Source organism: Eleutherodactylus coqui, chromosome 1 (genome assembly GCF_035609145.1).
Source record: "Eleutherodactylus coqui strain aEleCoq1 chromosome 1, aEleCoq1.hap1, whole genome shotgun sequence".
NCBI classification, from domain to species: Eukaryota; Metazoa; Chordata; class Amphibia; order Anura; family Eleutherodactylidae; genus Eleutherodactylus; species Eleutherodactylus coqui.
In genome coordinates this window covers 11,684,527-11,698,771 of record NC_089837.1, presented here as the reverse complement: position 1 = coordinate 11,698,771, position 14,245 = coordinate 11,684,527, and positions in this window count along the sequence as shown.

Here is a 14,245-nt window from a genome sequence, read left to right as displayed (position 1 = left end):
CGAAGCTATTCAGTCCTCCCTATCGCCCATCTCTCGCCTCCCCTGCCCTAACCTGGCAGCCGAATACTACCACACCACCCTCAGCCGGGCCCTGGATGAAGTGGCACCGCCCGTGACGCGAGCTGTCAAACGCAGACCACGGCAACCCTGGCTCACGTCCCAAACACGCTTCATCCGGCGGTGCTCTAGGTGCGCCGAGCGGCTGTGGAGAAAGTCAAAGCTGCCAGCAGACTTCCTCCACTTCAAATTCATGCTTAAAATGTATAACCTAGCCCTTCACCATGCCAAACAAGTTTACTTCACCTCCCTTGTCTCCTCACTATCCCACAACCCCAAACAACTCTTTGAGACCTTTCACTCCCTCCTCAGCCCCAAGGAACAGGCCCCTGTGACAGACCTGACTGCTGGAGAACTAGCTGCGTATTTCAAAGAAAAAATCGACCACATTCGAAAAGAAATCTCTGAAAGCTGCATGGTTAGCCCTGATCCCAGCTTCATCAGCACTGCATCCAGCACCTACTCACTATCTACGCTAGAACCAACGACAGAGGAAGAAGTCTCCAGGCTCCTTTCCACTGCCCGCCCTACCACCTGCGCCAGCGACCCTCTCCCCTCTCACCTCCTCCGCTCCCTTTCCCCAGCTCTCATTACTCACCTTACCACAATCTGCAACCTCTCCCTAACCTCTGGCACTTTTCCCTCCTCATTCAAACACTCCATTATATCCCCTCTGCTTAAAAAAACAACCTTGGACCCGACAAATGCTGCTAACTACCGACCCGTCTCAAACCTCCCCTTTATCTCCAAATTACTGGAACGCCTGGTCTACTCCCGGCTTACTCGCTTTCTCTCTGACAACTCACTCCTCGACCCCCTCCAGTCTGGTTTCCGCTCTCTACACTCGACCGAAACTGCCCTTACAAAAGTAACAAATGACCTGATGACTGCAAAGTCGAGAGGTGATTACTCTCTACTAATCCTCCTTGACCTGTCTGCTGCATTTGACACTGTCGACCATAATCTCCTTCTCACTATGCTCCGCTCTATTGGTCTAAAGGATACTGCTCTCTCCTGGTTCTCCTCCTACCTCTCTGACCGCTCTTTCAGTGTTTCCTTTGCTGGTTCTATCTCTGCTCCACTTCCTCTCGCTGTCGGGGTACCCCAGGGCTCAGTCCTTGGTCCCCTTCTTTTCTCTATCTATACTGCCCCAATTGGACAAACCATCCACAGATTCGGCCTCCAATACCATCTCTATGCTGACGACACCCAACTATACACCTCCTCCCGTGAGATCTCTGGACCATTCCTCCAAAATATCACCAACTGTCTGTCCGCTGTCTCTAACACTATGTCCTCCCTTTTTCTCAAACTAAACCTCTCTAAAACTGACCTCCTTGTCTTTCCACCTTCTAACCGACCTCCCCTCAACATCTCCATTCCAGTGTCTGGCACCATCATAACCCCCCGACGGCATGCCCGATGCCTTGGGGTCACACTGGACTCTGACCTCTCCTTTGCCCCCCATATCCAATCTCTGGCCCAAACATGCCACATGCACCTCAAAAATATTGCTAAAATACGTCCGTTCCTAACCACGGACACGCTAAAGACGCTCGTGGTTGCGCTCATCCACTCCCGACTTGACTACTGCAACTCGCTACTCATCGGCCTCCCCCGCACTAGACTCGCTCCGCTCCAATCCATACTAAATGCAGCAGCTAGACTCATTTTTCTATCCAGTCGTTATTCAGACGCCTCTGCATTATGCCAGTCGCTGCATTGGCTGCCCATCCACTACAGAACTAAATTTAAACTCCTCTACCTCACTCACAAAGCTCTGCATGGCGCTGCGCCACCATACATCGCCTCCCTACTGTCAGTATACCACCCAGCCCGCTCACTCCGATCGGCAAACACACTCAGACTAAACACCCCTGTAATACGAACCTCTCATGCTCGCCTACAGGACTTCACTAGAGCAGCACCCATCCTCTGGAATGCTCTACCCCAAGGCATCCGGACAATTCCCGATGCACGAAATTTCAGACGTGCCTTAAAAACGCACCTCTTCAGGGAAGCATACCAAATCTCCTGATCTAGTCCCTCGCCCCTCCCTATGGTGCTCCACCCTGTTTGCCTTCTGATAAATGATCTGTACATAATATTTCCTATTGCCTGTGTTCCCAACCCCGTGCACCTCCTGTACCACCCCCAACCCATTTGTGTCTACTGTTTGCCTTCTGATAAATGATCTGTACATAATATTTCCTATTGCCTGTGTTCCCAACCCCGTGCACCTCCTGTACCACCCCCAACCCATTTGTGTCTAACCCAATGTATCTCACATTGTAATTGTTGTATTGTTTTGCATTTATCCATGCCTGAAAGCGCTGCGGAATAAGTTGGCGCTATACAAATAAAGATTATTATTATTATTATTATTATTGGGGTCCATCTATACTCTTGCTACAGAAATGTTACTGAGGTCTGCCTATACCTTTTCTACTGAATGGTTTGAGGGGTTCGCCTATACTCTTGCTACGCAAATGTTACAGGGGTTCACCTATACTTTTGCTACAGAAATGTTACTAGGGTCCACCTATGTTCTTGCTGCAGAAATGTTACTGGAGTCTGCCTAAACTTTGGCTACATAAATGTTACTGGGGTCCCTCTATACTCTTGCTATAGAAAAGTTACTAGGGTCCGCCTATACTCTTGCTATAGAAATGTTACTGTTGTCCTGCCTATACAGTTTCTACTGAATGGTTTGAGGGGTTTGCCTATACTTTTGCTACAGAAATATTACTGGGGTCTTCCTATGAACTGGAATATGTTTTTCTCCAGCAGGTTTCAGGGTATTCTGTAGCTTCCTAATTGTGTATAATACAGTATGCGCACACTGCCCCAAGTTAGACGCAAGATATCAGTCTCATGTCCAATATGGTTCTGAGCATACGACGCCCAGAAGCCTCAATTTATTGAAACACATAATACCTGCCCTTACGGGCGTTTAACAGATTACATCAGTAACATATATATATTCTTATTCGCTGGGTCATATAGAATTCCCTGCCTCCCTGCCCACCTTCTCTCAAGTCCAGTGTAGTGTGGACTTTGTCCCCTCAGCATGCGGTCAAGTTGAAGGAATTTCAGTGTACGTGGCAGTCTTTGTTTAAGAAGTTTCAATATGGGGGGGAGTTTCGGTGTGGGGGAAGGTAGGGCTGGGGTAACACACAATAATGAATACAAGTATACATAATATTGTGACTTTAACTCTTAGAGGCTGCTTGTGGAACTTTGTATTAGGCTAACATTATACCACACATCTTTCACCATGCCATTGTCCAGCAATTACCATGGTGAGATTGTGTGGCCATTAACCTCCACGGAGTTAAAGTCACTACAGTAGTGTAATGCATTTGGTTTATACAAATCAATAGACATTTTATGCTAACTAATTATCATGTCTACTACAACCCCCCCTTGAAATGTCTATTCTCTAACTTTCCCTAGTAATTCCACAATCCTCTGCGGGTGACCCTCCTTGGGGTCCCAAATCTAGGCAGGCCCATCAAGCATACCAAGGTAAGCTCTCTAAGCCAACCACGGGTTCTTCACAGCCCTTGCGACTGGACCACAGCTAGCCTGGGTCCCCCGTAGTCACCGACTCATAATTCCAAGGAGGGTGGTCTGACCCTATAACTGAAGCGCGTTGTAGGTTGGATTTAGGGTCTTCAAGGGGGTGTAGGACTTGTCCACTCCTTCTGGGGATGCATCCAGTAAACTTATTGTGGGAGCGGCTTTTTCAACAGCAGTTTCACAGGTCTTTTTGACACAGGGGACAACACAGCAGGCTAAAATAGAAAAGATAATCAGTACACATAGAAAAGCAATGCCTATCTGGACCAGAATTCTCTGCCACCCGCTCATCCATGAAAAGTACCGGTCCCAAGGGTCAGTTATCCCTGAGTTTCTTTTTAATTCTTCTGATAGTGCGTCAACTTCTTAATGGCAACTGTGACTTTACCCGTGGGTCCTGCATTGTCTGGGATGTAGGTACAACAAGTCTCTCGTATCATCTTACAGACACCCCCCTTCTCAGCTAAAATCATGTCTAAAGCCATTCTATTTTGAAAAGTCATAGTTGAGGCAGGTCCTAATTGGTCAGCTAGTCCCTGTAAGGCATCTCTGGTGTAATTTATAAATCGCTGCTGATTGTAATAAATATAATTAATCCAGTCAACGTTTTTATTTACCGTAATAAGTGGGAAAATGGACTCGAATCCAGCTTTAACTTGGTCTCTAGCTTTAAACTCGTCAGGTACCCCCCTTGGCTGTCCTATGGCGTCAATGTACACGTGTAAGTCGAAACTACCGCCAGGAGCCTCTCTTCTCACTCTATGGTAACTATTGGGGGTAACCTCATTATCCTCAACGTTATCTGACAGGATGTGGAGGGGCATAAGGGCTTTTGCTAAGACACACTCCCCTGTCCAATTACCTTCCAGACGGGTCCTCAACCTCATGTCTCCACAGAGCCAGTACATGTCTCCTAAGGACTGGACCTGATTCTACGTCCATTCCCCTCCCAGTGTACTGTAGGAGGAGCAATACCCATTGGTGAAGTTCCCCAAAAATCTCCCTCCACCTTGTCTGTTTGCATAGCAGGTGTAGTTTCCGGGGTAGATTGTAATACTCTCCCCGGGGCGAGACACTTGGGTGATTATGGGGTATTCTTTTTTCCACTTCTCACAAGCAGTGTGATTAGTGGAAATGTTCGTGAAGAGACTAAGGAAACACTCTTCAACATCTACATGGAGATTCAGAGGGACCGTCCCCAAGTGCGGTCGGGCACTACCGCACACGTAACAGTGAGACTTGTTGCTCTTGTTGGCGTTGTACCTCATCCACTCCAACCAGAGATTCTGGTCAGAGTGGCCAGTCTCTGCTGTCATGACGTCTTCAAAGGTAGGGTCGGCTATGGCCATCATGTTCGTCAAGGTCTTTATTTTGGGGTGCAGGGGGTTAAATATGGGCACGGGACTAGGTGAAGGCTTCCATTCGGGAGCATCTACCATATCCCTTATTTTAAACTTCCCTAAGAGATCTGTCCTCCTGTACCGGTATGTCCCCAAACAATAAGTCCCCTCGTCTCCCGGGCTTGGATTTTCTATGTTTAGTGTAAGAACCATATTAAAGCTAAGCAACATACTAAGTTCAGCCTTCCAGTTCCCACTATCCTTATTATTCTTAAGGAGGGTCATACGACTAATTAGGGATTTCCCGCTCTTATCTTTCTTATTTAAGGCATTTCGCAATTTGTAGGACCAGTCTGTTCCTGTGTTCCATCCTACTGATCCCCAATAGCTACAGTCTTCTCCCCAGGCGTTATCAGTGACACAAATATATTGTATTCCCCGGGTGTACAAGTCATATAGCTAGCTAGACCGGGCTGAATCCAGCCCATGGTGGGGTTTTGTTTCTAGACACGGGACCACAGTACAATAGTCGAAGGAATATGTCGCCACTTGAGTGTTGGATAAGTTGTACCAAAAGGTAACAGTACCCTCATATTCCTCTGACCAAGGATTCCAGTTGCCCCCCTCCTCTCTCGTAATTACTGCTCGAGATCCACCTCCCACTCTAACTAGTCCCAACCACAGTAATGTCCACAGCATGACTAGACCTGGTCTCCCAGATCTGGAACTTTCTTACAGTGGGAAGCGTGGATCCAAGTGGGTCTTCCGGCTAGATTCACAGCTGTGGCAGTAGTCAGAAGCACCTGGTAGGGACCATCAAATCGAGGCTCGAGGGAGTGCTTCCTGAGGAACTTCTTGACATACACCCAATCCCCAGGCTGCAAGGTATGGGTCCCGGTGTCCGCCTCTGGATCTGGAATGGAAGAGAACACCTGCACATGGACCTTGGTTAGTTCTTTGGCAAAGGAAGTCACATACTTAGTCAACACATTAGATTGCAGTTGTAACTGTTGGGGATAGTAACAACCTAACCTTGGGGCTGACCCAAACAGGATCTCATAGGGGGATAGTGCGTGATCCCCCCTGGGTGTATATCTCACACTAAATTGGGCTATTGGGAGACAGTCTATCCAGGGTAGCCCTGTTTCCTGCGTCATTTTTAGCATTTTGCTCTTTAGTGTGCCATTAAGTCTCTCTACCTTTCCACTACTGTGGGGGTGGTAAAGTATGTGAACCAGCAAACTGCTACCAAGGGCCTGCCAAATTTCTTTGGTGACGTTGGCAGTGAACGCTGGACCTTGGTCACTTTCGATGACCTCTGGGATTCCGAACCTGCAGACGAGTTCTGAGAGTAGTTTCTTAGCAGTAGTCCTTGCAGTCATATTGCTCACTGCGTATGCTTCTGGCCAGGCGGAGAAGACATCTACTACTACTAGGGCGTATTTGTATCGCCCGCTCTTTGGCATCTGGATGTGGTCAATCTGGATCCGTTGAAAGGGATACCTGGGTCTGGCGAGGTGTTTTGCAGGAACCTTCTCCATACGCCCTGGGTTGCATTCCGCAAAAGTAATGCACAACTTACAGTATCGGTCAGTCAGAACTGAGATTCTAGGGGCCACGTAGTACTTCTGAATGAGGGCGTTCATCAGCATTTTGGATAGGTGCGTGGGTCCATGAGCCCATTGTACCACTGCTGGGTACAGAGATCTTGGAAGACAGGGTTTCCTTGAGATTTGATACAGCCCTCTTCTGTCTTTGGTAGCCCCCTTATCTTCCCAGATTTTCAGCTCTTCTGGCATAACTCTCGCCTGTGCTTCTGAGAGACTTCTTACATCTGGGGTGGTAGACACCTCTGGTCCCATCTGGGCGACCATTTCCATTGGCTGATCCTCCACCCGAGTCTCACTTCCTTCGTCTGGACCTGCTGCCTTGTCAGCTAGATAGTTCCCTCTAGCTTCTGGTGAGTTTAACTTTCCGTGAGCCTTGACCTTCAGCACAGCCACTTGGGTAGGTAGAAGTAGAGCATCCATCAGTTCTCAGATAGCCTCATGATGTTTCACTGGAGTACCAGCTGTCATCAGGAATCCCCTGGTTTTTCATATTAGTCCAAAGTCGTGGGCCACTCCAAGAGCATACCTGGAGTCCGTGTAGATATTTGCAGTCTTCCCTTTGGCCAATTTACAGGCTGAAATCAGGGCTTGCAGTTCTGCAAGTTCTTGTGCAGACATCGTCGAAGGCAGTCTCTGATCTTGGAGGATGGTATCTTCCATAGTGATTGCATACCCCGTGGGAAACCTTCCCTTGCTGTCCGCGTACCTGGAACCGTCAATAAAAATTGTAAGTTCGGGATTCTGCAGTGGGGTATCTAGGACAGTAGGTAGGTGTGAGGTTTCTTGTTTCATGAGCTCAAAGCAATCATATTCAGGCACCCCTGGATCATTTGTTTCTTTTTCCTCTTCTGACTCTACACCCCCCTCAGGAAGTGGGAGGAGAGTGGAGGGGTTGAGAACATGGCATAGGTGTAGAGTCACATTATCCGGCAGGAGGACGTGCCTTTCTGCCGAAAGATGTTTTGGTTGTGTTTGATTGAGGATGGCCGTAATGTCATGAGGAGCTTGGACAATCAAAGGGTGTCCCAAAACAAGGTCCGAAGTTTTGTCCAACAGGACCTGAGCAGCAAAAACGGCCCTTAGGCAGGAGGGCCCTCCACGGGCTACTGTGTCTAGCTGTGCAGAGTAGTAGCCAACTGGCCTCATTCTGGGGCCATGAGATTGGGCAAGGCCACCCGTCGCATGTCCCTGCCGTTCGCTGACAAAAAGGTGGAAGTCCTTGTTATAGTCCGGCAGGCCCAATGCAGGGGCTGTGGAGATGGCTGTCTTCAGAAGATAAAAACTTTCAAGCGCCTCGGGTTCTAGAAGAAATGGATCCGTCTTTAAAGCATCGTACAGAGGTTGCATCAGTAGAGAGGCTTCTGGGATCCATGATCTGCAGTAGGAAATTAGGCCAAGGAAAGCCTGTAACGCCCGCGGAGTTTGGCACTTGTATCCTCTGGACTGCCAGTATCCGTTCATGGGTGAGGTGCCTGGCCCCCTGCGTGATGCAGTGACCAAGGAAAACTACCGAAGTGGAGCACCACTGGAGCTTGGATAGAGATGCTTTGCAACCTTGGTCGGCCAGGAAGTGATGCAGGCTTTCCGACGCCGCCTCAGCTATGGGGAGGTCATCAGCGCACAGCAAGAGGTCATCAACATATTGTAGGAGAACCACCGTAGTGTGTTCCGATTGCCATGATGCGAGGATGGACGCTATGGCTTTTGCCAACTGACTTGGAGAATTCTGGGCCCCCTGAGGCATCACGGTCCATGTATATTGCCGGCCATCATGGGTGAAGGCGAAGAGAAATTGGCAGGATGGGTCCAACGGAATGCTGAAGAAGGCATTTGCAAGTTCCACGACTGTGAAGTATGCGGCTGTGGACGGTACCCCCGCCAACAGGGTATGTGGATTAGGCACGAGGGTGTGTCCAAAATGGTGGCCTCGCTCACTGCTCAGAGGTCCTGCACCATACGGTATTTCACCGGCATCCCCTTGGGTGTCTTCTTCTTTACTGGAAACAATGGGGTGTTGCAGGGAGATTCACAGGGTATGAGTGCCCCATTTTCCAAGAGTGCCTTCACTTGCCCTGCGATAGCCTGTGAGACGGCAATCTTAAGTGGATACTGCGGCCGACGTGGGAGGCTGAATCCAGGCTTCAGTTTAACTACCACAGGTGGCACTCAGAGTTTACCGATGTCTTCCAGGCCCTTGGACCACAGTTTATCTGGAATTCGCTGGAGGACATCGGCCGGCACTGTATTAAGGTTTTCTGTGCTGACTGCAAGGAGTAAATGTTCTGATGCCAGAATCATCGTATCTTCTTCCGACAAAGGCGATGACACCTTTATTCCTCCATCCTCGGTATAGGTGATGGTGGCTTGCAACTTGGATAGCAGGTCTGCTCCCAGAAGGTTCAGCGGAGATGTCTTGTGGATCACAAACCGTGCTAACACATTAGGGAGAGAGCCAATCTGCAGGGGTTTTGAAAGGCGGTGAGAGGTAGAACATCCTTCTATGCCCATGGTCAAGATTTCGACATTGTCCAGCAGGGTCTTGAAAGGGAAATCCGCTTCCTTAATCACACTTCTGGCTGCACCTGTGTCCAGGAGGAAGGTAGTGGGACGGCCTGCAATGGAGAGGGTAACCTGGGCTTGTGGACCCGGCAGATCGGTGTTGGTACCCTGCTGAGACATGGCCATGATGGACACAGGCTTTCCACTGTCCTATTGTAGAAGGTCAGTGGCTGGAGGAGGTGGGGGAGGAAGTTGCTCTTTGGTGCTTCAGCCAGAACGTCGCCTCCTTGGGGCGCGGCAGTCACGGCGGAAATGTCCAGGGCAACCACAATTGTAACACGTGTGCTCGTCTGGTTGTCCAGGCTGTGGTGTCCGAAACCTCTGCAGGGATGGGTCCTCTGCCAGCATAGCCAGTGAGTGTCATTTTCCTTCTAGTCCCTTTGCTACCAGTAACAGCGTATCTATGGACAGAGTCTTGTATTCCGGACGAGATGTGACTTGATCTGCAAGACGATCCTGGGCCCACACCTTGATCTGTTCGCAGAACTGGACACCGGATTCATATGTAATGTCGCTCTCCACCTTTAGTGGGTCCAGGTGCTTTTCAATCACTGGCCAGTAGGTGTCTACTGCTTTAACTTCAGTAAGGGCCTGGAGGTCCTTCCAGGTAGCACTAAAATTCTTCTGAATTTGCACCAGTCTCCGGTAAAAAGGCATTGGCTGTCTCTCCGGGTCAGGGAGACTGTTATGGAGGCTGGATGCTTGAGTAGGAGTAAAAGAAACGTACAACACAGGAGCATCAGCTGGAGGCTGGAATCCTGCGGACATGGGAGGCCGTTGGATGTGGGCTAAACGTGCGGGCCCTGGTATCGGGGCCCGCTGGTCACCACTTGCGTTAATGAAGTAATCGGTCCTGCGCACTTCGAATGTCTCTCTGTACTCCTTGGAATTCCCCCATTAGGCTACAGGTTACATTAGGACTTCAGGGGGAAGGATCTGCCCATGGATGGAATCCATAGCCAGGGGCAAGGCTCGGGGAACCATCTTCCCCTAACATCATCAGGGAAAAGTTGCCGAAATTGGACTGGTTAGCTAGTTCTACAGTGCCCTCTGGAGATAGAGGCACAGTGCTGGATGGCACATGGAAAGTGCCATCTGCACGCAGCACTGGATACAGGGGCATCAGAGAATTAGGCTTCCCGGGTGTAGCAAGATGGCCGCCAGAGGAGGAAGGGGCGGGGCCAGGTGAGGCAAGATGGCTGCTGGAGGAGGAAGGGGCGGAGCCTGGGGTGGCAGCCCTTACAGGTGAGGCAAAATGACCGCTGGAGGAGGAAGGGGCGGGGACTGGGGTGGCAGCACTTCCAGATGAGGCAAAATAGCCGCTGGAGGAGGAAGGGACGGGGCCTGCTCCTGTCCCGGATGGGGAGGGACCGGAAGTGACGTTACAGACACTGGAAGTGGGCACATGGGAGGAAGTGACATCAGGGTAGGGGTGGGGCGCCCCACAATTACTGCAGACCTCACGCCATGTGGGATTTTGAACATTACAAACACGGCAAGTCCAGCAAGTTTGGCCGCCATCATAGGGAGGGAGTATAGTGGACACAAAGGCATTACATTGTTCATGATACAAGTAATACACATCCCCCCTCCTTCACCTCCTCCTCCACCCAATTCTGCTTGTGTATCCCTTTTCCTACTCTATACCATGCCTCAGCAGTCTGTAGCACCCCCCTGTCTGCCAGAGCCCCCTTTTAATCTCTCAAAACTTTCCTCCATTGTTTTGGCTGTAATCTACCACCCCTAATGTTCTCCCATCCTGCAACTGTCCTGATTCTTTCCCATTGTTCAGAAAACTCTGCTCCCTCCCTTTCAGCAACCAAATCACATGCTCTATGGCCCTTGTCTTTGCTCACTTTGTTCCCCATTCTCTGAACAACCTGAATCTATATGCCTAACCTTCTCAATCTGCTCAACTCTATTCTACCTACTAAATCTATCCTATCCGAAGTTTCTGCACACAATAGTGTTCCCCTTGTAAAATCTGCCTTCTTCAAATCCTTTCAATATAACCCCTCTTTCCCCCTCAGATCACAATGCATATTAATTCTATAACACTGAACAAACGGGACAGACGGGATTACTGGAGAATACCCACAACGGCTCAAGGTATATATATCTCACCTACCTTTGCAACAGCCCACCCTCTACTAGTAATCCCCAACAGCACTCCCTGCACACAAGTTTGACATGACATTTAGCTATACACAGAGACTGACGATTATATTCAGTGACCAAGACCTCAACAATATCCGGAGCCTTTAGCCGTCACACCACATGGCTATAATCTCCGCGTATCCCTCCCTATGTACAAAAGCATATACCGTGCTTAATTATACAAGTGAATACGCCTATTTTAGATTAACCTGACCTCACACTATTACCTAGGAGAGTGCGCCCCTCGGGCGTGCGCCCTCAAAGCGTATAGGAACACAGACTATGTCCTGCTATACACTCAAGTCTGACCATCTACGCACAAAAAGTTAATCCTCACAGAATCTGTCTCTTGGTCTTAGATACACAGTCTTTAACCGTCTCAGAAACAACATTCACAGCATACAGAGTACCCCTAGACAGGTTACACGGTGGTAATCGGGTAGACAGAATTAGAGTTATTATCTGCCTTTCAGTGAAGGTCTAGTCTGGATCAGATATAGGCAGATTAACAGTTGGAAGTCAGCTGACACAGGTAGATTAACATAAAGCAATCTTACCGTGTTCTGTAGATTTTCGGGCCCCTGAGTTCCGCGTGTTATCTGCCGATCTCTATATGTTCCAGACTCTGACTCTTCACAAATCCACCCGCTCACACAGGAACGCCAATTGAACTGGAATATATTTTTCTCCAGCAGGCTTCAGGGTATTCTGTAGCTTCCTAATTGTGTATAATACAGTATGCGCACACTGCCCCAATTAGACGCAAGATATCAGTCTCATGTCCAATATGGTTCTTAGTATACGACACTCAGAAGCCTCAATTTATTGAAACACATAATACCTGCCCTTTATGGGCGTTTAACAGATTACATCAGTAACATATATATATATATATTCTTATTCGCTGAGTCATATAGAATTCCCTGCCTCCCTGCCCACCTTCTCTCAAGTCCAGTGTAGTGTGGACTTTGTCCCCTCAGCATGCGGTCAAGCTAAATGAATTTCAGTGTACGTGGCAGTCTTTGTTTAAGAAGTTTCAGTATGGGGGGGAGTTTCGGTGTGGGGGAATGTAGGGCTGGGGTAACACACAATAATGAATACAAGTATACATAATATTGTGACTTTAACTGTTAGAGGCTGCTTGTGGAACTTTGTATTAGGCTAACATTATACCACACATCTTTCACCATGCCATTGTCCAGCAATTACCATGGTGAGATTGTGTGGCCATTAACCTCCACAGAGCTAAAGTCACTACAGATGTGTAATGCATTTGGTTTATACAAATCAATAGACATTTTATGCTAACTAATTATCATGTCTACTACACCTATACCTTTTCTACTGAATGGTTTAAGGGGTTCGCCTATACTCTTGCTATAGAAATGTTGCTGGGGCCACCTATGCAGTTTCTACTGAATGGTTTAACCCCTTGAGTGGCACGCCCGGAAATTTTCCGGGACGAGCTCCACTGCCGATAGTGAGATAGCCCGGAAGATTTCTGGGCTATGTATCACTATGGGAGCTGCAGAGCACAATTCCACAAGCTGTGACAGTGTGCTCTGCCTGCACAGTCCCACAGAGAACAAAGCAAGGGCTTTGAAAAACCAGCAGAAGATATTGCCGATCTGCCGGCAATCTCCTGATTCTAATGTCCTGCTTTGTTTATAGGTTGCCATAGAGACCATCGGCTTGTCAGAAACAAGCCGATGGTCTCTGTGGCAGGGAGAGCTGGTGCTTAGCTGTCAGAGGGCATCAGCTCTTACAGCAGAGATCAGAGAAAACCTCTGATGTCTGCTGTGTTAACCCTCTACATGCTGCAGTCTATGTGACTGCAGCATGTAAAGGGCTGTCACCATCAGACCCCCGGAAAGTGATCAGGGGGTCCTGATGGGTCCCTGTAGAAGTCCCCTAAAGGGACAAAAATAAAAAAAAAGTAAAAAAAAAAAACAAAAGTAAAAAAAATTATAAAAAAATAAAAATAAAAACACTTGTCTCCCTTTACTTTGTAAAAAATGTAAAATAAAATCACACATGTGGTATCCCTGCGTCGTAATGACCCACAGAAGGAAGTTGGTACATTATTCCATATTCCATTATTACATATTCCCCCTTAATGACATACACCTTTTTTTCTTTTTTCCCCATTTCTTTTTTTACTCCCCGAAACATAAAAACTATATAAACTTTGTATCGCCGGAATCGTGCTGACTCAGAGAATAATGTTATCATGTTATTTATTCTGCACACTGAACGCCGGAAAAATGAAATCCAAAAAACAAATGGCAGAATTTCTTTTTTTCCTCCAATTTCCCTACAAATGTTTTTACAAAAGTTATGCAATACATTATATATACCCAAAAATGATGCCATCAAAAAGTACAACTTGTCCCGCAAAAAACAAGCCCTCATATGGCCGTGTCAATGGAAAAATGAAAAGGTTATGGCTCTTGGAACGCGACTGGAAAATTAGTTGAAATTCAATGATTAGACCATTTAAAAAACCTGCCCTGGTGGGCACGACAGGGTGGTAGGAAACCCGCCACTCAAGGGGTTCAGGGGTTTGCCTATAGTTTTGCTACAGAAACCAAACTGGGGTCTGCCTATACTCTTGCTATAGAAATGTTACTGTGGTCTGCCTATACAGTTTCTACTGAATGGTTTGAGGGGTTCGCCTTTACTTTTGCTATATACATGTTACTGGGGCCCGAATATACTCTTGCTACAGAAATGTTACAGGGGTCTGCCTAAACTTTGGCTACATAAATATTACTGGGGTCTGCCTATTCTCTTGCTATAGAAATGTTACTGGGGGTCAGCCTATACTCTTGCTATAGAAATGTTACTGTGGTCCACCTATACAGTTTCTACTTAATAGTTTGAGGGGTTCGCCTTTACTTTTGTTACAGAAATGTTACTGGGGTCCACCTATACTCTTGC